At 42.3% G+C, this 24719-nt stretch overlaps 9 non-coding genes across 9 annotated transcripts; all 9 read right to left on the minus strand.

The window, feature by feature from the left end:
* Positions 1 to 214: 214 nt before the first annotated feature.
* On the minus strand, positions 215 to 296 carry trnas-uga (transfer RNA serine (anticodon UGA)). The gene has a single exon. It is a non-coding gene; the product is annotated as a tRNA-Ser (tRNA).
* Positions 297 to 671: 375 nt separating this feature from the next.
* Positions 672 to 753, minus strand: trnas-cga (transfer RNA serine (anticodon CGA)). The gene has a single exon. It is a non-coding gene; the product is annotated as a tRNA-Ser (tRNA).
* A 245-nt stretch (positions 754 to 998) lies between these two features.
* trnas-uga (transfer RNA serine (anticodon UGA)) lies at positions 999 to 1080 on the minus strand. Its single transcript has one exon. It is a non-coding gene; the product is annotated as a tRNA-Ser (tRNA).
* Positions 1081 to 1455: 375 nt separating this feature from the next.
* Positions 1456 to 1537, minus strand: trnas-cga (transfer RNA serine (anticodon CGA)). The gene has a single exon. It is a non-coding gene; the product is annotated as a tRNA-Ser (tRNA).
* A 257-nt stretch (positions 1538 to 1794) lies between these two features.
* trnas-cga (transfer RNA serine (anticodon CGA)) lies at positions 1795 to 1876 on the minus strand. Its single transcript has one exon. It is a non-coding gene; the product is annotated as a tRNA-Ser (tRNA).
* A 361-nt stretch (positions 1877 to 2237) lies between these two features.
* On the minus strand, positions 2238 to 2319 carry trnas-uga (transfer RNA serine (anticodon UGA)). The gene has a single exon. It is a non-coding gene; the product is annotated as a tRNA-Ser (tRNA).
* Positions 2320 to 2702: 383 nt separating this feature from the next.
* Positions 2703 to 2784, minus strand: trnas-cga (transfer RNA serine (anticodon CGA)). Its single transcript has one exon. It is a non-coding gene; the product is annotated as a tRNA-Ser (tRNA).
* A 245-nt stretch (positions 2785 to 3029) lies between these two features.
* Positions 3030 to 3111, minus strand: trnas-uga (transfer RNA serine (anticodon UGA)). Its single transcript has one exon. It is a non-coding gene; the product is annotated as a tRNA-Ser (tRNA).
* A 378-nt stretch (positions 3112 to 3489) lies between these two features.
* trnas-cga (transfer RNA serine (anticodon CGA)) lies at positions 3490 to 3571 on the minus strand. The gene has a single exon. It is a non-coding gene; the product is annotated as a tRNA-Ser (tRNA).
* Between the last annotated feature and the right edge of the window lie 21148 nt (positions 3572 to 24719).

A 24719-nucleotide genomic window follows, 5' to 3' on the forward strand; every position in this document is an offset into this window, starting at 1 on the left:
AAGACATGCAAACATGCTACCTGGTGGATGAGCCTAAATTCACACATGGTTAACGTAGGACCAACGGCATTACTGTGAGACACGCCATTACTTGTGCAGTTTGAAACGGGCACAGGTAAGAGGCCGGGTAGATGTGGTGGTAAATTTCACGGCTTGTTGTTTCGCCATATGAATCTAACCAGCCGCTCTTCATCCCATTTATAAGAAAGGACTGCGCTGTGAGCAGGGTTCGAACCTGCGCGGGGAGACCCCATTGGATTTCAAGTCCAACGCCTTAACCTCTCGGCCATCACAGCTGCAAGCCTTGACTGTACAGACAAAAATCAACAGAGAGGCAAACTACACACTCCAGCGAATGAGAAGGCAAGAATAGAAACTCATCCAGTTTGCCTCCAGTGACCCAAAGTACTTTTTGCAAGTACAAATGAGAAAACTACATAAAATGTGTAACTTTTCATATGGGCATAAACACGCTCGTGGGAAGCTTGGATCACTTGGAACAACTGATAGACATGGCCATCGCAATGGTAAATTTACATTCACAATGTGCCACAGCTTCAGTTAGAGAAGACACTGCTATAAGGATTGGCTGGACGGTATGTTTCAACTTCCTTTGCCAGTTTCTGTCTTGGGTATTAAACAGGTGGCAGGAGACCAACTAGTCAAATAAACGCTGCGAGCAGGGTTCGAACCTGCGCGGGGAAACCCCATTGGATTTCGAGTCCAACGCCTTAACCTCTCGGCCATCGCAGCTTATTGCATTCAAGGGCGTCATGAAAAAAAAAAGACATGCAAACATGCTACCTGGTGGATGAGCCTAAATTCACACATGGTTAACGTAGGACCAACGGCATTACTGTGAGACACGCCATTACTTGTGCAGTTTGAAACGGGCACAGGTAAGAGGCCGGGTAGATGTGGTGGTAAATTTCACGGCTTGTTGTTTCGCCATATGAATCTAACCAGCCGCTCTTCATCCCATTTATAAGAAAGGACTGCGCTGTGAGCAGGGTTCGAACCTGCGCGGGGAGACCCCATTGGATTTCAAGTCCAACGCCTTAACCTCTCGGTCATCACAGCACGCCTTGACTGTACAAGGCAAACAATCGACAGAGAGGCAAACTACACATTCCAGCGAATAAGAGGGCAAGAAGAGAAACTCATCCAGTTTGCCTCCAGTGACCCAAAGTCCTTTTTGCAAGTACAAATGAGAAAACTACATAAAATGTGTAACTTTTCATATGGGCATATACACGCTCGTGGGAAGCTTGGATCCCTTGGAACAACTGATAGACATGGCCATCGCAATGGTAAATTTACATTCACAACGTGCCACAGCTTCAGTTAGCGAAGACACTGCTATAAAGAATTGGCTGGACGGTTTGTTTCAACTACCTTTGCCTGTTTCTGTCTTGAGTATCAAACGGGTGGCAGGAGACCAACTAGCCAAAGTAAAGCTGCGAGCAGGGTTCGAACCTGCGCGGGGAAACCCCATTGGATTTCGCATCCAACGCCTTAACCACTCGGCCATCACAGCTTATTGAATTCGAGTGCGACATGAAAAAAAAGACATGCAAACATGCTACCTGGTGGATGGCAATCGGAGGGACAAGCCTAAATTCACACACAGCAAAAGTAGGACCACTGTCATTACTGAAAGACATTCCATTACTTTTGCAGTTTGAAACGGGGACATGTAAGAGGCCGTAAAGATGTGATGGAAAAATTCAAACCTGTGATCTCGCCACAGGAATCAAGACGTCCGTGCTTAATCCCGTTTATAAGAAAGGACTGCGCTGCGAGCAGGGTTCGAACCTGCGCGGGGAAACCCCATTGGATTTCGAGTCCAAAGACTTAACCTCTCGGCCATCACAGCTGCAAGCCTAGACTGTACAGACAAAAATCAACAGAGAGGCAAACTACACACTCCAGCGAATGAGAAGGCAAGAATAGAAACTCATACAGTTTGCCTCCAGTGACACAAAGTCCTTTTTGCAAGTACAAATGAGAGAACTTTTCAGAGGGTTATACATACACGCTCGTGGGAAGCTTGGTTCACTTGGAACAACTGATAGAAATGGCCATCGCAATGGTAAATTTACATGAACAACATGCCACAGCTTCAGTTAGAGAAGACACTGCTATAAAGAATTGGCTGGACGGTATGTTTCAACTTCCTTTGCCAGTTTCTGTCTTGGGTATTAAACAGGTGGCAGGAGACCAACTAGTCAAAGTAACGCTGTGAGCAGGGTTCAAACCTGCGCGGGGAAACCCCATTGGATTTCAAGTCCAACGCCTTAACCACTCGGCCATCACAGCTGCACATCAGGTGTATGGCTGTACGGGCAAAAATTGTCAGAGAGGCAAATTAAACATTCCAGGAAATGAAAGGGCAAGAATAGAAACTCATCCAGTTTGCCACCAGTGACCCAAAGTCCTTTTTGCAAATACAAATGAGAGAAGCACATGAAATGTGCAACTCTTCATAGGGGCATAAATACACGCTCGTGGGAAGCTTGGTTCCCTTGGAACAACTGATAGACATGGCCATCGCAATGGTAAATTTACATTCACAACGTGCCACAGCTTCAGTTAGAGAAGACACGGCTATAAGGATTGGCTGGACGGTATGTTTCAACTTCCTTTTCCAGTTTCTGTCTTGGGTATTAAACAGGTGGCAGGAGACCAACTAGTCAAATAAACACTGCGAGCAGGGTTCGAACCTGCGCGGGGAAACCCCATTGGCTTTCGAGTCCAACGCCTTAACCTTTCGGCCATCGCAACTTACTGCACTCAAGGGCGTCATGAAAAAAAAAAGACATACAAACATGCTACCTGGTGGATGAGCCTAAATTGACACATGGCAAACGTAGGACCAACGGCATTACTGTGAGACACGCCATTACTTGTGCAGTTTGAAACGGGCACAGGTAAGAGGCCGGGTAGATGTGGTGGAAAATGTCACGGCTTGTTGTTTCGCCATATGAATCTAACCGGCCGCTCTTCATCCCATTAATAAGAAAGAACTGCACTGTGAGCAGGGTTCGAACCTGCGCGGGGAGACCCCATAGGATTTCAAGTCCAACGCCTTAACCTCTCGGCCATCACAGCTGCACGCCTTGACTGTACAGGCCAAAAAATTGACAGAGAGGCAAACTACACATTCCAGCGAATGAGAGGGCAAGAATAGAAACTCATCCAGTTTGCCTCCAGTGACCCAAAGTCCTTTTTGCAAGTACAAATGAGAAAACTACATAAAATGTGTAACTTTTCATATGGGCATATACACACTCGTGGGAAGCTTGGTTCACTTGGAACAACTGATAGAAATGGCCATCGCAATGGTAAATTTACATGAACAACATGTCACAGCTTTAGTTAGAGAAGACACTGCCATAAAGAATTGGCTGGACGGTTTGTTTCAACTTCCTTTGCCTGTTTCTGTCTTGGGTATTAAACAGGTGGCAGGAGACCAACTAGTCAAATAAACGCTGCGAGCAGGGTTCGAACCTGCGCGGGGAAACCCCATTGGATTTCGAGTCCAACGCCTTAACCTCTCGGCCATCGCAGCTTATTACATTCAAGGGAGTCATGAAAAAAAAAGACATGCAAACATGCTACCTAGTGGATGAGCCTAAATTCACACATGGCAAACGTAGGACCAACGGTATTACTGTGAGACACGCCATTACTTGTGCAGTTTGAAACGGGCACAGGTAAGAGGCCGGGTAGATGTGGTGGTAAATTTCAAGGCCTGTTGTTTCACCATACGAATCTAACCGGCCGTGCTTCATCCCATTTATAAGAAAGGACTGCGCTGTGAGCAGGGTTCGAACCTGTGCGGGGAGACCCCATTGGATTTCAAGTCCAGTGTTTTATTCTCTCTATTGTGGCAGTGAACATATTGCTGAAAAGTTGGTAGTGTTGCAGAGAGAGAAGCGCAATTAAAATCTCCAGAGATTGCTATAAAGGCAATTGGGTACTGAGTTTGAAGTCAGTAACTGAGGTGATGAGGTCTCAGATGAAAGGGAGATGTATACAGCCATAACGATGGCACACATGAACTCCCTCGGTAGATAATAAGGACACAAACTCATGGCTAACAGCTCGATGTCAGGGCTACAGAATCTCCTTCACATCGACATGTCCAGGGTTACACCATCTGTTGTTGATGTACACAGCAAGCCCCCCCCCTTTCTTCTTACCGCTCTGTCTGTGATCTTTGTCTGCCCGTACAATCTGAAAGCTTGAAACTGTGACGTTTGAGTCTGGAATAAGTTCCTGCAGCCATGTCTCGGTCAAACACATAACACTGCATTCACGGTACTCCTGTTGTGTCCTCGTGAGCACTCCAAGCTCATCCATCTTGTTCGCAAGGGACCTGATATTTCCCATGACGATCGAGGGAAGAAAAGGTTTATATTTGCTCCTCCTCGCTCTCCGTATGACACCAGTCCTGCATCCTCTTCGTCTCCTCTTTAACTCGCTGGGGATTTGTGATCTCGCTCCAGGCAGTAGTATGGGTTTGGAAAGTGCAATCAGCTGGTCGCGAAGGTAAACAATATTCCCATTGGCATGGTAACCAGGAATAACAAATGTAAAAAAGCCAGGAGAATCAGCAGTAATCTTTCCAACAACACAATAGCCATTTCGGCAAGAGAAATGTCAACCAAATGAGGTGTTTGGCCATCAGAAAGCACAACTAAACACACAAAAAAAGACAATTACATAAAAAAATTTTATCGGAGTGGCTGTAACAGGCTGCCACTAGTGCGGCGCCTACGTAACTTCTTCTTCTTTGGGTTTATTGGCGGGTTACGCTTCAATGTCGCATACCGCCACCTACTGGTACAAGGAGATTCTGCTATTTAGGGCTTAAAATCGGGCATAGAGCCCTGAGTTTTTAAGATAACTCAATGTTAACTTCCTAATATCACCCTCCATTCCCAGTACTGTAGTCTGATTAAACTCAGCGCAACCAATTCTCTGCAACTCTGTTTTTCACTGGACCCTTTCAGAATGGTACTTTGGACATTCAAATAATACGTGTTGAATGGTTTCGTCTTCACAAGAACACCAAGTACTGAACTTCCCTGATGCCCTTCTCCCAGTCCTGAAATGAGTGCTGTTTAACAGTGTGTGGCCTATTCTCATTCTGGCCATGACAACCTCATCTCTCCTGTTGCCACCCACCTTAGCCTCTCTCCCGACCTTCCTTTGAATGTTATATAGATGCCTTCCTTTATTTTCTCTTTGCCACATGACCTGCCACTGTTTCACCATTGCCCTCTGTACCAGCACTTTCATTTCCCCTCTTCCCAAGTGGAGAGTTATCTCAGGCTCTGGTCTCTCTAAGGCTTTTTTTGCTAACGTATCAGCACGTTCATTCCCTCACACTCCAACATGTGCTGGAATCCATAAAAACTTAATCGTAATTCCAAGTCTTTCTAATCGGTATAAGTACATATATACTTCATACAGTATATCCATTCTGCACGATCTGAATGACTGTAGACTACTTAAAACTGAGTCTGAACAGATCACCACCCTTTCTGGCCTTGCCTCTTCTACCCACTCCAATGCCTTAGCTATGGCAATTATTTCTGTGGAATAGACAGACACCTCATCAGTCAGTCTCCAGAAGGAGCCAACTCCCACACCTCTGACCACTATGGAGGCTCCTGCTCGCCCTGACTCTGGGTCCTTTGAATCATCAGTGTAGATTTCTCTGAATGAGTGATAAGTGTCCCTTATATAGCTCTGTACATACCCAGACAAAGACTCAACCTCTGCTTCTTCATGCACCAGTTCTAGCATGGCCATATCTACTGCTGGTTGGGGGAAAAACCAAGGTGGGACTGGGGAAATCGCCACCTGTACCCAGGACCCAATGCTCCATCCAAAACCCCATCCCTTTTTAACCCTTAGAACCCGATTGACGCAAAGTGCGTCAAAAAACACACCCTTTCTTCTCTGTTACATTGCTCCGCGACTGTTCATCACAACGAGATAAAACTTTTATTTTATGACGGAAAAGAAGTGGGGCTTTCCAAAGAGACTACGCACTTGTCTGTACGAAATTAAAAAAAATCATGAAATTAAATCAAATTGCATCATATTTACAGTCTATACTTCTCTGCGTTCACCTGCGCACCCACTACTCTTGTGTGAATTACTCACGAACCCGTGATCGCATAGATATGGCAAGCATATCAGATGAAAGAGGAGAAACAGGGCTATCCATTGGTACCATGGATATCGATCTTTCTGGTTTATAAAAACAGACGAAGTGACTGCAAAATATTAACGTCATGTACACAAACCAACGCTGCACACCCATTACTCTCGGAGTAATTACTCGCGGACCCGTGATCGGATATATATGCCACGTATGTCAGATGAAAAAGGAGACACAGAGCTATCATTTGATACCAAATACATCCTTCTGGGTTATAAAACAGACGAAGTAACAGCAAAATAATAACTTCATATAGCTGGACTTACCCTACGTTTTTGTCTGTTTTTGTGGCAAAGCATGTTTATAATCCAACGCTATCGTGTGTTTCGCTATGGCAAAACATGTTCATAATCCGGTTTTGAGATCCTAGCAAATTCCTGCATGGCATCCAACTCACATTGCATCCCAATTTGTTCAACAAAGAAACACCTTTTTTGCCTTTACTTTGTTCATGGCAATGCAGTAAAAAGTTGAGAATCATCATGAGTGCATACACCATAGTCACACATGCTAACAGGCAAACTTGGGTCAAGTCAGGTCAGATCAGTTCGTGTCACAGATATGGAGCACAGAATGGTCATTTTTCATCGCTAAATAAAAAATGGCATTTATTTCCGTAAATCACACACCACATATTTCTGTAAATTGCTCAGCCTCAGAGTATCCCTCCAACATGGCAATTATATTGCTCGTTTCAGGACAGTCTGCCCTACACACACATGAAATGCATGTAGAGCTATGAGCTTGCTGTGGTGAGATACAGGTCAAAATATAAGAATTTTTATAATATGATTTTTATATTTTAATTCTTTAAAAATCAAAATAAAATCAATGCTAGTACTAATACATGAAGCAGATCTGGATAGCCTAGACTCTGCTGAAAAAAACAATATATAATATGTGTGTGTGGCACTTACAATGACCAGAATAAATCCTTATGAATAAAGGTAGTGAAAATGCCCTGAAAACAGCTTAGGGTTCTAAGGGTTAACTGTATATTCCCAGCATGGCTCCAGTATTGTTTGCACTATATGTTCCACTCCATGACCTCCCAAATTTACCCAATAAGCAAGGGCCAATTTCCTCCTCCTCAACACCAAGGGCATTTCCCCAAGTTCCACTTGCAGGCTCACCACTGGGGATGATCTTAATGCTCCACAACATAGCCTAAGTGCCTGAGACTGGACCCTGTCCAATACCTTAAGCTGTGTAGCTGATGCTGAGCCATATACCATGCATCTATAATCTAGTGCTGACCGTACAAGAGCATAATACATTGTTAATAAAGAAGATCTATTTGCCCCCCAGTCAAGCCCACTTAGACATCTCATCACATTTATGACTTTTTTACACTTAGTTTCTAACTTCTTAATGTGTGTTGACCAGGTTAATTTGTTATCGAACCAGAGCCCCAGATATCTTACCACATCCACTCTCTCCAATGGTTCCTCATATAAATACAATTTAACATTGTTAGCCACTTTTTTGTTGGTAAAGAAAACACAACATGTTTTGGATACTGAGAACCTGAACCCCCAGTCTCCTGCCCACTTTTCAACCTCCTTGACAGCCTGCTGGACTTTGTTGACTATAAAGTTGACATTCCCCCCCCCTTCTCCAAAGTGCTCCATCGTCAGCATATAGGGAGACCTCCATGTCTGGGCCTATACACTTAAAAATATTGTTGATCATTATATTAAATAACACAGGGCTAATGACGCTACCTTGTGGGGTGCCATTCTCTACCTCTGTTGCCACTGACAGTTCTGCTCCTACCCTAACCTGTATTGTACGCCCAAATAAAAAACTTAAGACCCAGTTGAACATACGGCCTCCTATTCCCAATCTTTTAAGCTGCATCATGAGCCCTTCCTTCCAGAGCATATCGTATGCCTTCTCTATATCAAAGAAAACTGCCACTAATATCTCTTTCATTGCTAATGCTTTTTTAATATCTGTTTCCAGCCTAATCATTGCATCAATAGTTGACCGCCCCTTCCTAAATCCACTTTGGTATCTGGCAAACAGGCCCCTGCCTGTGAGTCTACTAACCAATATTCTTTCCATCAGTTTACACATGTTAGATGTTAGTGCAATTGGCCTATAGCTAGTAGCTACTGATGGGTCCTTCCCTGGCTTGGCTATTGGTGTGACCACTGCATGCTTCCATGCTACTGAAACCTTACCCTCTGCCCATATTCTACTAAACACCTCCAGCACTTTCCCTAATACTGTATCAGACACATGTTTCAGCATGATGTAGCACACTCCTTCCTGTCCTGGTGATGTATTAGAAGTATTTGCCAAAGCACTTTTAAGTTCATGTAGGGTAATTTCTTTATCCAAAGGACTCTCAAACTCTGTCTGCATAATACATATGCTTCCCCATTGCCTTTGTGGTGGATTTTATGAGTTTCCTGATAAGATATTCTGTAGTTATACCAAAAGATGTTCTGTAGATTGGGACATAGTCTGAAGTCCATTTGCTTTGTCACAATTCTTCTGAGTACATTAGTTACTTATAATTTGACACCACACCTTAACAGTGTTTGTCTATGTGCCATCCCCTCCTCGCCCATGTTAGCTGTACTATGTGCCTTTGCAAATGCATTCTTCAGCATTTCTGCTTTTTCCTTTGCAGAGCTGGCCACCTGGTCCCCCTCTACTAAAACTGGAATATTTCTTGCTTTGGACACGCCCATCATTTTCTTGATCATACCTCACACCTCTTGTACTTGCACATTGGCCGCTATCTGGCTGCAGTACTCCCTCCAGCATTTCCTTTTCGCAACCTTAATGGTCCTCCTTGCTATTGCCCTTGCCCTCTGATAGTCCAGCACTTTCTCTGGAGTGAGTGTCCTACGCAGCTCTCTAAATGCTCTATTTCTAATATGGATAGCTTCAGAGCATTCTTGCGTCCACCATGGCACAATCTTTTTCATATGCCTCCCCACAGACCTTGGCACAGCAGCTGCACTAGCACCAAGTAACATATCTGCTAAGGCTTTAACTGTTTCGTTGACGTTTTCCCCTAGTGTGATATGTTCGACCTGAGCTTCACACAATTCATTACATTTTTCCCAATCTGCTTTTTCCCAACACCACCTCCCTGAGGACCAGATATCTTCTCTACAGACCTCTACTCCTATTTTGCACACTATGGGAAAATGGTCACTCCCTACTGTATCATTTAATACATTCCATTCACATACTCCAGCTAATGAGCTAGATACACATGTCAGATCCAGCATTGTTAGTGCACCTGTAGTGATATTAATCCTAGTTCCCCACCCATCATTCAAACAGACTAATGCTTGATTATCCAAGAACTCCTCTACTACCTCACCATTCTTGTTAGTTGTTCCACTTCCCCATAAAGTATTATATGCGTTGAAATCCCCGCACCATACCACCTTCCTGTCCCCAATTTGTATTATTCCTTCCAGGAACTCCTCAGATAGATCCCTGCATGGATTATAAAAATTCACTACCACCACATTTCCGCCCCAAGTCCACCCAACTTCTATAGCCACACATTCACTCCCCTCACTCACTTGTAGTTCCTTATATAAGAGTCCTTCTCTCACAAATGTGCAACATCCTCCCCCTTGCCCATCTCGTCTGTCTTTCCGCACTGACAAATATCCTGGGATAATGAACTGCAAATGTGGTACTAACCAAGTCTCTTGTATACATAGGAGGTCAGGCAATACAGGGAGATCATAAACTAATTTTTTAAACTCCTGGCCATTAGCCATTAGGCTTCTAGCATTCCATTGCAGTATTACCAATGGCTTTGCCATCATTCACCTCCCTGCGACGGCTGCATTCTTCCCTCCTGCAATATTCTTGTTACCTCCTCTATATTCACTTCTACCATGTCTAAGTGTGTCCTTGCTGCATTTACAATTATCTTAATACGGTCAGTGCGACTCTCTGTTTGGGCTGAGCAATTGATCACATTAGCTAGGAAAGCTAGAAACTGTATTTTATCTACCAGCATTGTACTTGGTTCTAGATCTAGAGCTTTGCTGGGGCACAGGCCCCCAACTCCCAATACATAAAAAAAAAAAATGTGCATGCAATATGAAATAAATGGCTAGCCTACGGGTAGGCTACAAGCTTCAAAATCATTATTGTCACTGTCATACTGTAGGACCAGCACTCTCTCCCTCAATTGTTGTAGCAGCCACTATCCAGCAACACATAGGCATAAGTAGGCCTATAGGTACTCACTGCATGAATTTAATAGGCTTTCCTACTAACACAAGGGAAGCTTATTTTTAGTCAAAATTGAGATATACTTCCCTCCCAGGCAAGGGTCCTATAGTCATCCTGGCAATACTGCAGTTCTTTGTAGCTTAAATAGCCTACTAAAGCCTTCATACTGACTTTTGGTGATAATTTCCAAATGTAGCCTATAATAATCTGCACAGAATCAGCATAGCCAATATTATAGGCTACTCTGATTCTGTGTAGATTATTATAGGCTACATTTTCAAATGCAGCAAACTTATTTAAGTTTGAAATTAAACCATAGATCAAATCACAGCACTGGCTACCGACATAAATGTTAATGTTACCGTTAATGTGGGCAATTATCATACCTCCCTCGTCCTCCTCATCTCTCCTCACTGTTCCTCTCCCTCTATCCATCTCTGAATAGTTTATTAGAAGGCTATGTTTAGTTTTACAGTAGGACAGCCTCACAAACAGTATAGGCTACTTTTACAGGACTCTCTCTACAGTATAAGTAAATCATTATTAATTCTCCGCATGTGTGCATGCAGCCTACGCATGGTGTGAGTGTGTGTGTGAGGGAGAGAGCACAAGCTGGTAAACTGTTGCTAAATTTAGGCTACAATGATGCTAAGCATTGAAAATCAGATGCTAATTATGTGGGCAACAGTCTCTAACAGCGATCAACTTGCAATTTTTTCTGTCAAACAAGTTGTGAATTTGTTGTAACATTAAAACAGGGGACGACTTACTCTGCGCTCAAAGTGATGTGATGAGCTCCATCGGTTTCCATTGTACAACAAAACACTCGGAAGAATCATGTGAACGATTTTCATTGGTTGTTGCCTTCAATCTTACCCAGCTACAGAGGTGCTATTTCCTGATTGGTTATTATGACCCCTTTCTTTTTTTCCTTGTTTATTTTTATTGGCTGGTAAGTGACAGGCTCGAGTCATGACTAAAGCAGGCACGGAGATGCGCTCATAAATGCTGTTTCCAGCGAGAGCAGCGCTAGAATTTTACTGGGGCACTGGAGACTTTTACTAAGGCACGTGCCCCAGTGAATAAGGTCTAGTGACGCCCCTGTTCCCCCATCCTGATTAGCTGCATTTTCCATTACTGCTGCAGACCTATTTACTTTCTTGACTTCTCTGACTGCCTCTGTCAGACTCTCTGTTTGTGGTTTGTCCTCCTAGTGTTTTGTCTATTTGTCCCCCTCTGCAGGAGCTGTTGTGTACCACTGCTGTCGGTCTGAGTCTCCGCCCTTCCTCTGTCTGCTCCTGGTTCTCACCTGCTTCCACTGGTGTCTCTGATCTGCCTACCAATCAGCGTCAATCAGCCTGCATCTGATCGCAATTTCAGCTGGCTTTAAAATCCCCATTACCAGTCTGCCTCTCTGTCAGAATGTTCCGTCTTCTCGTAGCAGTTCTCGAGTGCGACTTGCCTGCCTGACTATGAGTTTTTGCCTGCCTGGTTTTGACCTCTGCCTGATTTTATTCGACTGTGTTCTCTGCTTGAAGATTTAGTACTTTTGCCAAGTTTTTTCTGTTTTTTGCCTGCCTGTGTTTTGTTGCCGGTGAATGAAGACTGGCCTACTGCCGTGAAGGAGGATTGACTTTTGTGTTTCACCTGCACCCTCTCTGAAGTGTCCAGTTGCCTGTGCCCTGTTCTCCTGCTGGGGTTTTGCCTTCTACGACTTTGACTTGTGCTTTTTCTGAAGACTGCGTTCTGTTGAAGATTGGCCCAGTGTGTTCCCTGTGGATTACTCTCAGGACTGTGGAGGCTCTTGTTTTTTTGTCTCTGTTAATAAATCTCATCTGAGTCAATTCTGGGTGTTTGTCATATCTGAACCTGAGTCCCACTCTCTGAAAACGTGACAGCCTCAGCATATGACACTCCATTGACCACCTTATATTTCTGTACTTCCTGACCCTGTTGCTGAATTGCACAACCTTTATAAGCTGCGCTGTGTGCCCCTCCACAGTTACAACACTTGGGTGCTACTCCTTGCCCACATTGCCCATACTCATGATCCCCTCCAACGACAGCACCTCCTCTCCCATTTACATACTGCTGCTACATGCCCTAATCTTTGGCATTTAAAGCATCTTAAAGGGTTAGGAATGTACTGTCTGACTGGGTAGCTAACGTATCCAATCATGATTCTCTGCGTGAGTTGCTCATCACTAAAACTTAGCAAAACTGTTTTTGTTGGTATTTTCTTTCCCACCTTGGTAGTGTTAAATCGAGTTGCCCTCACTAATGTGCCACCCTCCATGCATGACTTCATTACATCTTGGGCCCGTCCCAATACCTCCCCTACCCCTAGATTTTTGCCCTAACCCTCGTTTTTGCGCGTGCACGTGTAGGGCTAGGGTGTCACATTACTTTAGGGAGCAAGGTGAAGTGCTATTTTCCCCTTAAAATCAACCCTCAAAATATAGCCAGGACCAATGCATGCTTAAAACGAAGTGGGAGATGAAATTACCCAGGATACCGTGCGAGCTCAGTGAGTCGGTCAATGTTTTCATATATTTCCGCAAATAAGCATATTAAAATTTCGAAATATGTTGGAATATGTTAGTTTGATGCATATCTGATGGACTGTTGAGTTTTGAACACTAATGTTAGAAAATATCTCACAAAGCTATCTGACGATGTTCATGATATCTGCTGATTGCTTTGAGAGAGTCTGCCCATCAAATAACGTTATAAATCAATCTGGGTAGTTTTGTCAATATTTAGGATGTGTGTTCTGGCAACAAATGTCTTTGTTGATTAACCAGACGTAGATAAACCAGCACAGCCCACACAACAATGACCGCTGGAACGGGCATGTTCCTGAATGAAAATAGTAGCAGGCTACTACCGGTTAGTGTTGTCACGATACCAAAATTATGACTTCGATATGATACCTGCCATAAATATCACGATGCTCGATACTAAAACGATACTACGGCGAAATCCTAAGATATCTGGAGAAGAAAGGACTCATACCTCCTCCAAGTGTATTGAGTCATTTGTGTTAAATTTGGTGCACTTTTGTAGTGTGTAGGTCAATTCTGGGTTCTAAACTTCTAAACTTCCTACATAATTATTATTTTTTTATAGTCAGTAAAATAGTAGGCCTACTTTGTGTGATTAAGTCCTTTATTGTTTGTTATAGTTCATTTGACAAATGACAAACTATGAACTCAGTAAATTCCTGATGATTAATTTGATATTAATGAATGAAGTAATACATAAATCATGAATTAATTCATGTACCCTTACCGTAAAGTGTAACTTACTCTGAGACTACATACATTACCAACCTAATTCGCTTCAATTGTGTAAAATGTAATGTAAATCAGGTTTTATGGCCAAGTATACTTTGGTATACAAGGAATTTGGTCTCTGCATGTATCCCATCCGTGAATTAGTGAACACACAGGTCACACATTGAAGCACACATTAACCTGGAGCAGTGAGTAAAATAGTAGGCCTACTTTGTGTGATTAAGTCCTTTATTGTTTGTTATAGTTCATTTACATTGTGTTGTGTTTTGGCAATAAAGTAGCTTTAAATAGCCAAACTAGGCCAGATCAAGGTCAGTGTTAAAATTACTGCATGCAAATCACTGGATGCTATGCAGAGGGGCCATCTGATGTACAGTTTTGATGGGTTTCATCAGGTCCCTTTCCACAGGTGTATTAATCAAGCACCATGCAGTCTGCATTGATAATCAAGGTGCTTGATTTTATACACCTGTGGAAAGGGACTTGATGAAACTCATGAATAGGCTACCCTAGGCCTTCCCGTGTTCATGGGATTTCTTTGACAGCAAAGGGGAAAATGTGAGGATAGTCTTCTTTGCGCCCAGTGTACAAGTACGACGTTCCAACCACTCAGGTCTTCGTCAGATAAGCCTACACCATTACCTGTTGCAATATATCTGTGTGCATTCCTACATTACGTCTATTTCTTTGATAACATGATTTGCTACCACGTAGGCTACTGTAACAATAAGCCACTATTATTAGGACTCAACACGCTTTGGTGGTATTATGCTGTGGGCTTTAATTAGCCTATCCTACATCTGGGCAATAATTATTGAACAAATTGCAGTCTACATGCCATGACAAATATTACCAGTAGTAGGCTACTGACCGAACATGAAATAGATCGTTTACAAGTTATGGTAATGTTATTCTGGCGTGAACATTGCGCTTTCATCACGTTAGCACCCTATGATTACAGCTCGTTATGTCTCGTCAAAAAGATTACAGCTTGTTATGTCTCGTCAAAATTCATGGATGAAGGAAGGTTCGCTTTATCCCAGATAACCATACTCGTTTCACTTAGGCTAGACTAAAACATAAGAGAAGAACTTGGCACTAACCATGTAGTCGTGTTTTCTATAGCATAATCGTTAACCTGTCGTTCTTTGAACTCTTTAAAAATGTTGGGATATGTCTGCGAGGTGTTTAGCCAAGTTCCATGCGTAGCCTACTGCTTTTAAATGACTTTGTGTACCTGATGGCTTGCCTTCACTATTCGCGATGTATCCGAAATAGTTGCAGATTTCACTGCACCCTTTGTTTTATCCACAAGGCCTAGAACTGTCGGCAAAGAACTATGTTGACGTTGGCTGCCCACTCACTCACTCAGAGCTGCCTGCTTAGACACGCCCACTTGACTAGATGCGTGCAAGGAGCAGTGAGAGCAGCAGTTCACACAGACACAGAACGTTATTATTTTAATAAAGTATCGATTCTAAAAACGTCTGAAATCGTATCGTTTTTTGCGTGAAGGCATCGCGATACCTTTTTAGTATCGATACACCGTGCAACACTACTACCGGTAGACACGTCTGCGCTGCGCGTGACGTAGGTGAGCACGTTCGCTATGCTAATTTGCATATAGCGGTGTCCTAATTCATAGGGAAAGATCTTCACCCCCACTTCCCTTGTCGAGGGGGCTTTAATGTTGAGGGCAATCAAAACCAAGTGGAAGTTTTAAGGGGGGAGAAATGGGACGGGCCCCTTCTGTGATAGACAACGGAACACTCGTAATGACTCCCCTTACCTCTGTACGTGACCCTGGCTCTGTGCACTCCACCTCATCCTTCCCCAGTCTAGTCAACCACAGGGCTTTTTCCTGCTGCTGTCTAGTTTTACAAAAAACAATAACCTTGTCAGCGCCTACATACCTTGCAGATGCTACCTCACCCATTGCCTCCTTTATCACTTTAAGTCTCATTGGATTGGAGATGTCATGTTTACTTATATCGGTCTTAAACTTAATGAGTACCTTATACTCCGCTCCCTCTATCCTTCTCCCTTTGCTCACAGGGCTCTCCCCTCCACTCCTTGTCCTCGCCCTCTTTCTACTATCCCCTAGCCCTAGTCCATAGTTCAAAAAGTTTGTAAAGCCATTATGCGACTCTCCCTCCATTCCCTCCTCTCCCTCAGTAACAACCTCCTCCATCGTGGGCGATGTGTGCAAAAGAATGAAATAAAGCAAGCGTGCGGGCCAGCCGACGGCCGTCGGACCTACACCCCCGCTCTACCAAAACAACTCAAAACAGACTCACAAAGTAAACAAAAAAATGCTCACCCGCCCACTTGGAGTTCTACTTCAAACTGAGCTCTACTACCTGCGGTCTCTGATCTTCCTGTCAGATTGTCACTGTAGCAGAATCTCCTCGAACCAAAACACCCATGTAACTTCCCTTTGAAAGTGTTGGTGCACCGAAGTGCGGTCATTCAGTGAACGGCACAGATCATCCGCGCCTACGTAACAAAAAGTACAATCTAATTTTCTTAAGACTACAGATCCTGTTCCACTGCTTCCTCTGCCCACAACTGTTTCAAAATAAAAGTCCTTAATTCAACTCTACTCAACTATTTAACTGTACAGCCCCGGTGATTCCAAACAACTTTTTTCAACAACAAATCACATTCTCAAACTCCCCTCACCCTCCCACTGAGACCACCGAGGAGAGGTGCAACATGCACATCACTTTCTTCAAACAAAAAGTTAATACCATCCGCTCTCACCTCTCCACCACTGCTGTCCTGCCCCACCCAACTGCTGACCCACCTCTTGAGATTGCACCTTCTCCGATGCCACACAGGATGAAGTGGAGGACATCATCAAAAAAATTAAACCATCCACCTGTGCCCTGGACCCTTTCCCTTCAGCCCTGCTGAAGACAAACATCTCTGCCATCTCTCCATTCATCACCAAGATCATAAACCACTCTCCTGGCCGGCCATATCCCATCTGCATTAAAAACTGACATCAGACCTCTACTGAAAAAACCCACCCTGGATCCAGATGTTCTCTCCAACTACAGGCCCATTTCCAATCGTCCATTCCTTTCAAAGGTTCTGGAAAAAATAGTTGCAGCACAACTTCATGATCACCTCAAACACAATAACCTGTATGAAAACTTTCAGTCTGGTTTCCGCCCTGGCCATAGTACGGAAAGAGCCTTGGTCAGGGTCACCAACGACCTCCTGATGGCAGCAGATACTGGTTCCCTATCACTACTCATCCTCCTGGACCTCACAGCTGCTTTTGATACAGTAGACCACAACATCCTTCTCCACATGAATCCTCGTCCTCATGATGGGATCTTGAGTCCATGTACTAAGGTTGGTTTTGATACATGAAAAGGTTGCTGAGATATGAGCTCACTTCCTGTTTGGCGGCTTCATCGCTGATTTCGATTGGCAGTTATAACAGTTTTACGTATGGTTTTAAAAAGCACAACTTTTATGAGGCATGGTCTGAAGAGAATCTTGTCAAGTTTGGTGACGATCGGACAAAATTTGTTTCACTTTCGCTAAACTCCAATATGGTGGAAAATCCATCATGGCTAATTGCGTAAACTTGTCTTGGTCCAAGGATTCCAACAATACCTGATACCTTTTGAAAATCAGGCCAACGGGTTGCATGAACACACGTCCAACTTTGGCCTGTTTGTGGCGCTACAGCGCTGGAGGTGCCAATATGAAACTTGGTGAAATTAATCATGGGACTGTCTCATGTGCCAACGTATCAGTGTGCCAAATTTCACAACTTTTTATCAGATGGTTCTATGGGCTGCCATAGACTCCCATGGCGGAAGAAGAAGAATAATAATAGGAAAACGTAGAAACACAATGGGGCTTCGTTGCTTGGCCCGCAAAAATAAAAGCCATCGGAGTATTTGGTAGCTTAATACTGAGCGGGAGAGTGGGAAACAACTAATTAATGACTAGTCATAGGCCAGGGGTGTCTAAACCAGGGCCGGAGTGGGGCCACTTTTCAGCCCGGGAGTTTCAGGCCCAAGACCAGCCCACTTTTTCCATGGTGGTGGAAATTGAATAAATTAAGCAACAGTTCAGTTCTTACTATCCTGTAGTTTTTATTAGTACCATGTTTCAAAAGGTTATATAAGCCCATTGACGAGGTGGCCGAGTGGTTAAGGCGATGGACTGCTAATCCATTGTGCTCTGCACGCGTGGGTTTGAATCCCATCCTAGCCGATTGCATTTGCAAAGGGTGTCTTCTCTAGGGGCAGCCGTGGCCTACTGTTTAGCGCTTCAGACTTGTAACCGGAGGGCTGCCGTTTCGAACCCCGACTAGTAGGCACGGCTGAAGTGCCCTTGAGCAAGGCACCTAACCCCTCACTGCTCCCCAAGCGCCGCTGTTGTTGCTGGCAGCTCACTGTGCTGGGATTAGTGTGTGCTTCACCTCACTGTGTGTTAACTGTGTGCTGAGTGTGTTTCACTAATTCACGGATTGGGATAAATGCAGAGACCAAATTTCCCTCACGGGATCAAAAGAGTATATATACATACTTATACTTTATAATAATTTACTTAAATGGATCTCAATACAAATTTAAGTTTTTGCCTGAAATTGCACTGTGCCTATTTACAAGGGTTTTTCTTTATGCCGGATTACAAGCATCTCTGAAGTGACCACATTTCAGCCCTCTAGGTCACTTGATATCACTTAGAAACACAACTGAGCACCAGGTCTTGTGTCTGCAAAAGTAGATCAATATAGAATGAAAATATGAGTGCTTTAGACCCTTATTTGCCAAGGTATGCTCATGCGTTTTGTAAAATGCCTATGGAAACTCCACATAGGACTTTTTGTTATCCAAAATGCATACTGACAATCAAATGCTTACTGCACATGAACCCCTTTGTGTAGAAGCATAATCCTGGTCTCTTTGAGGTTTCTTGTGGACTATTTAGATTGTATGACAGGTGTTCTGATATAGACTGACTACACAAAATATGGAATAATAACAAAAAAGTCTCTATTTTTGCATTTACTTTGTTGGTTCAAAGAGTATAGTAAGATAGACTATACATCTGTACAACTAATATTGGATAATACAACATGAAGATTCAATTTCTATGGATTCTTGTGAATATTTCAGTACCCAATATGTTGAATCTACTTATTGTGCTGCAGCTACACTGCAGCCAGAAGTCAGGGTAGCACCAAAAGCGGAGGAGGGGGAGGGGGGCATTTTGGATCCAATTTAATTGAGACATAATAAGATTAATCTGAGAATGTAAAGCACTATACAGATTGTACTTGAAAAAAGTTGTAATTTTTGGATTCCCAAGAGTCAAAGCTTTGAAATGGTGTATAACATTACTGTGCTATAGCAATATGGTGCATACAATTGGTTTAGAATGTTGGGGGGAGGTGGGGGAGGGGGGTAACTGTCCCGCCGTTATTTAAACGGAGAAGTTAACAAAAAATATTCCACTATTCCACAAGGATAGGTTGATAAGTTAAAGTTGGTGTTTGGTGATGTAGTAGGCCTACTCCCTCACTTCTGAGCAAACAAGGCATATATAGGTTGATCATGTAGACTACTGCTGTTATATACTGATCTTTCTTACATTAAATAATTGTAATTCATATTGTTTACTCTTTTATCCTCTCTACTTGTCCCTCATAGACTCCTCCTCGCTAATTTCGGTCTCATCATCATCATTTTCAGCAGGGACTGGCTGAACTGCTCAGAGGCTACCATTTTTACTGCATAGCCACACAGATCAAGCTTGGGTTTTGTTATCAATATTTGCATCGTATTCGCAAAGTCTATTAATCGCATTATGATGAGAAAAAGGCTAATATTTTAATTAATTTAATAAGTTGCTTGCGAATAGGTTGATAACGCTAACGTCCAATAGGCTACCCAATAATTACGTTGCTAATCATTGCCTAGGCTTAACCTACCTCTCTTACCAGTTGCAGTGTCTGTCTTCTTAAAAAAAATCTGGAAGCTTGGCACATTTGGCAGCATCCTTCTCCAATGTCTTCCTTTCTTTTTTACCTGGCCTTCAGTCCCTCCTGGCCTCTTTATAGCCTACCATCCATCCTCCCTGACGCTTAGCGCTACGGCAGGGCCAGCCCGGCTATCGGTAGGCCTATCTGAAAAAACTTTTTGGAAAAGACGGGCTATATGTACCCAACCAACTCTTTTTGGGCACATGGTAGGCTACAACCCATGCAGAGGCTAGGTGTCAGGCATAGATTGTGGAACGTGAGTAGCCTACTTTAAGAGAAGATAGACGTGACAAATGTCAATATGACTTTCCTTGACCGTCCCAAAATAGTGAAGCCAAGTACTTCCTTCTGGGTTATAAAACAGACGAAGTGACAGCAAAATAATAACTTCATATAGCTGGACTTACCCCACGTTTTTGTCTGTTCTTGTGGCAAAGCATGTTTATAATCCAACGCTATCGTGTGTTTCTCTATGGCAAAGCATGTTCATAATCCGGTTTTGAGATCCTAGTAAATTCCTGCATGGCATCCAATTCAAATCTCACATTGCATCCCAATTTGTTCAACAAAGAAACACCTTTTTTGCCTTTACTTTATTCATGGCAATCCAGTAAAAAGTTGAGAATCATTACACCATAGGCAAGCAGGCTAACACGCAACCTCCGGTCAAGTCAGGTCAGATCAGTTCGTGTCACAGATATGGAGCGCAGAAAAGGTCATTTTTCATCACTAAATAAAAAATGGCATTTATTTCCGTAAATCACACACCACATATTTCTGTAAATTGCTCAGCCCCAGAGTATCCCTCCAACATGGCAATTGTATTGCCCGATTCAGGACAGTCGGCCCTACACACACATGAAATGCATGTAGAGCTATGAGCTTGCTGTGGTGAGATACATGTCGAAATATAAGAATTTTTATAATACGCTTTTTATATTTTAATTCTTTAAAAATCAAAATAAAATCAAGGCTAGTACTAATACATGAAATGATGATCTGGATAGCCTAGACTCTGCTGAAAAAAACAATATATAATATGTGTGTGTGGCACAGAATAAATTCTTATGAATAAAGGTAGTGAAAATGCCCTAAAAACAGCTTAGGGTTCTAAGGGTTAATAACAGAAGGTGGACAACTCGTGAGCGCACTTCACTCAGAGCAGTTAAATTTTTTGTTGTGTGCGTGTAAACATTCAACATTGTAAGGGAGGGTGCGCGAGCAGGGCAGCAGCACTTCCATAAAGCAATTCGAATTTGCACAATTTTTAAAAGCAGCACTGAGGTGCCGTGTTTGTGAACTCGAAGGCAGCTTTCAGTACGACAAAGCAATGATCAGCTATCTGTAAGAAATGCCTGGTAGGCCTACAGTGCAACTTGGGTTGGAGTAGTGTAACAGACTAGATTATGCTACCTAATGTTTTATACAACGTAATTTATTAAATGGGGACGATATCAATTACAGCATCCATAGAAACATGTCAACACAGCAACGCAAAAGTAATATAACACATTACTTTCCATAGAGTAAAGAAGTAATGTAAGGGATTTTTTTGTGTGTGTATGTGTAATACATTACTTTTTTTGAGTAACGACCCCAACACTGTTTATGCTATACAGTATGTGGTAAGGATAGGCTAAATTTGATTTCTCCTGGGTGATGTGGGCTAGCGTACCTCTTCAAAATGCCTAGGCTTTTTTTCCATTTTTGTCTCAAACAAACTGTGGGAAAATTTAGCATTTATTTATTTATGTCTCGGTGTGTGTGTGTGTGAGGGGGGGGGGGGGTGTTCTTTATCTGGCCCCTGCACTTTGAAACTCGTTCCGGCTCCCCTGTCTGTTACGTAACTGGCCAGATCAATATCCCACAAGTTTGATTGAATACTATGAAATGGTCAATGATTCATTTATTATAATTGAAGCACAATTTGTTCTGTGGAAATCACATGAATCATGTCAATCATTGAAATAGTTATCATTATTTTAGTAGCAGGCATTATTATTTGATTACATGATATTAATATTATTATAGCAGTAATAGCAATATAGCAAAAATGTTCACACAAAAAAGCAGGCAATTGAAAAAAATCTCCAGAGATCACCAATCACGTCACTCAGCAGTGAGTACTGGAGTGATGATCAGTGGAAGTAAATTCCTGTGGCTTAAACCAGGAGAAAAGTATGGATAGATTGTCTTCTTGAAGGCAATCCCTCTGTATGAGTAGATAAGGATCCACCTCTCTGCATCATAAAAGGAGACCACACCTGCCTCATAATCCACAAACACCCCCACTTTCTCTAGCTTCTCTTGGAGGCAGAGGAGAACACGCTTATTATCTAGTGCCTTGTACTTCTCATCCCTCATCCAGATTGCCCAGTATCCATTTTTAGGACTGAGGTTAAACATACCTTTCCTGGTAACAGACTCTCTGGCTACTCCTAAATCCCATTCAATCTTCCCAGTGACCTGCACCTCAAAGTAAAATCTTCCAGAGGAGAAACCCTGTTTTCCCAGAACACTGATAACAGTATCAAAGCGCTTGGGATTGTTAGGGAGATTCTGTTGTCTATTTTCGTTTTTCACTTCTTTCCCATCAGGTGACACAATTAGAAAGCGATTTGCTGTATCAGAGTCCAGAGTCACATTCACTGTAAAAGAGTAAAAATGCAAGTAATTGGTGTTAAATGGCTTCTTCTACTCTGCTTTTCAACTTATTTGGCTTAATTCAACTTAATAGCCTTCGCTGATGTCAGATGCTTTTTTGTTAGCATTGGCACTGCCAACACACATCAATTTCTAATGCTGAATGTCATATAGATATTGAAGGAACATGCCGACTTTTGAGGACTTTAGCTTATTCACCGTATTCCCCGGTGATGTTACGTTATCTATATCGACTTATCTAACTCTGGGGAACAGGGGCGCTGCTAGATAATTTGGGCCCTATGACAGACAATAATTCTGGGCCCCCTGATAATATATATATATTATATTGTATTCCCGAGCGGTGCCCCTGCTGGGAAATACGGTGAATAAGCTAAAGTCCCCAAAAAGTCGGCGTGTTCCTATAAATGACATACCTGCATATTGTATGAACTCCATCTCTGAAAGAAAAGATAAAGCTTTACTTAGGCCTGTCCTTCATTCCTTGTTTATAAGAATATTGTAGGGGTGTAAAGGTACACGCATTCGTACCAAACTGTTTAGGTACAGTAATATTGTCAGTATATATCGGTTTAGTAAAGTTTTTTTTTTATACTATGACACAACACAAACAAATACACATTACAAGTAATCTGAATCATGTAAACACTCCCTCGGATTAGAGTCTTCTGTACTTTATCCTTCTCTGCAGCCAGTGTGTTGAAACTGTCCTGTAGCTGGGAATTCTGTCTTGTAAGGTTGGTGAAACTGGTCTGTAACTGAGAAATCTCTCTAATCAGATCATTATAAAGGAGCTGTAACTGGGAATTGTTCTCAGTCATATTGTTGAAACTGGTCTGTAACTGGGAATTCTCTCTAATCAGATTGTTATAAAGGAGCTGTAACTGGGAATTGTTCTCACTCATATTGTTGAAACTGGTCTGTAACTGGGAATTCTTTCTAGTCAGATTATTATAAAAGGTCTGTAACTGGAAATTCTCTCTAGTCAGATTTTGGAAATTGGTCTTTAACTGGACGTTCTCTGTAATCAGATCATTATGAAAGGCCTGTAACAGCACATTTTCTGTTGTCAGATTGTTGTAAAGAGTCTGTAACTGGGAATTGTTTTTAGTCAGATTGTTGAAACTGGTCTGTAACTGGAAATGCTGCATTGTAAGATTGTTGAGACTAGTTTGTAACTGGGAATTGTCTCTAATCAGATGGTTATAAAGTAACTGTAACTGGGAATTGTATTCAGTCAGATTGTTGAAATTGGTCTGTAACTGAAAGTTCTTTGTTCTCAAATCATTATAAAAGGTCTCTAACAGCAAATGTTCTGTTGTCAGATTGTTGTAAAGAGTCTCTAACACGGAATTGTTTTCAGTGAGATTATTGAAACTGGTCTGTGATTGGGAATTCTGTCTTGTAAGATTGTTGAAACTCATCTGTAGCTGGGAATTCTCATTGGTCAGATCTTTATAAAGGGTCAGTAACTGGACATTCTCTCTTGTCAAATTGTTGTAAAGACTCTGTAACTGGGAATTGATATCAGTCAGATTGTTGAAACTGGTCTGCAACTGGGAATTCTGTGTTGTTATATTGTTGAAACTGGTCTGTAGCTGGGAATTCTCTTTAGTCAAATCATTATAGAAGCTCTGCAACTGCAAAAGTTCTCTGGACAGATTGTTAAATATTGTCCGTAATTGAGAATTCTCTTCTGACAGATTACTGAAACTGGTCTTTAACTGGAATTTCTCTCTGGTGAGGTTGTCACATTTTTTCTGTAGAAGAGAAATATCCTTTGTCTTGTTTGTGTAGCTTTCCTGCAGCTCATAGTTCTGTTTGTTCAAGTTGTCGTTAATTGTTTGTAGTTGTGATTTTTTCATTTTCAGATTATTGTAGCTGGACTGTAACTGGGCACTGTATTTTGTCAGGTTGTGGTAATTTGTCTGCAACCGATTTTTTTCTTTGTTCATATTTTTGTAATTGTCCTGTAATTGGGATTTCTCTTTACTCAGTTTACTGCAACTCTCTTGTAATTGTTTTTTCTCTCTGATTAGATTCTTCATGTTTATTTCTAAGTTTGATTTCAGTCTATTCAGGTTATTATAATTTATTTCCAATTGAATCATGTCTTAATTCAAATTGTTGTATTTCTCTTGAAACTTTAATTTCTCTGTGGACACATGGTACACATTTTCACTGAACAGGTTACTGTAGCTGATCTGTAAATGAGAGTAGTTTGTCTGTAATGTGGATATCTGCCTAATGAGATGGTTGAAATTGTCTTGTAATTGTGATTTCTCTG

Source organism: Alosa pseudoharengus, unplaced genomic scaffold (assembly GCF_046254945.1).
Source record: "Alosa pseudoharengus isolate Yale_2024_CS ecotype anadromous, Long Island Sound unplaced genomic scaffold, YU_APseudo_1.1 YU_APseudo_1.1_scf_17, whole genome shotgun sequence".
Lineage (NCBI taxonomy): Eukaryota > Metazoa > Chordata > Actinopteri > Clupeiformes > Clupeidae > Alosa > Alosa pseudoharengus.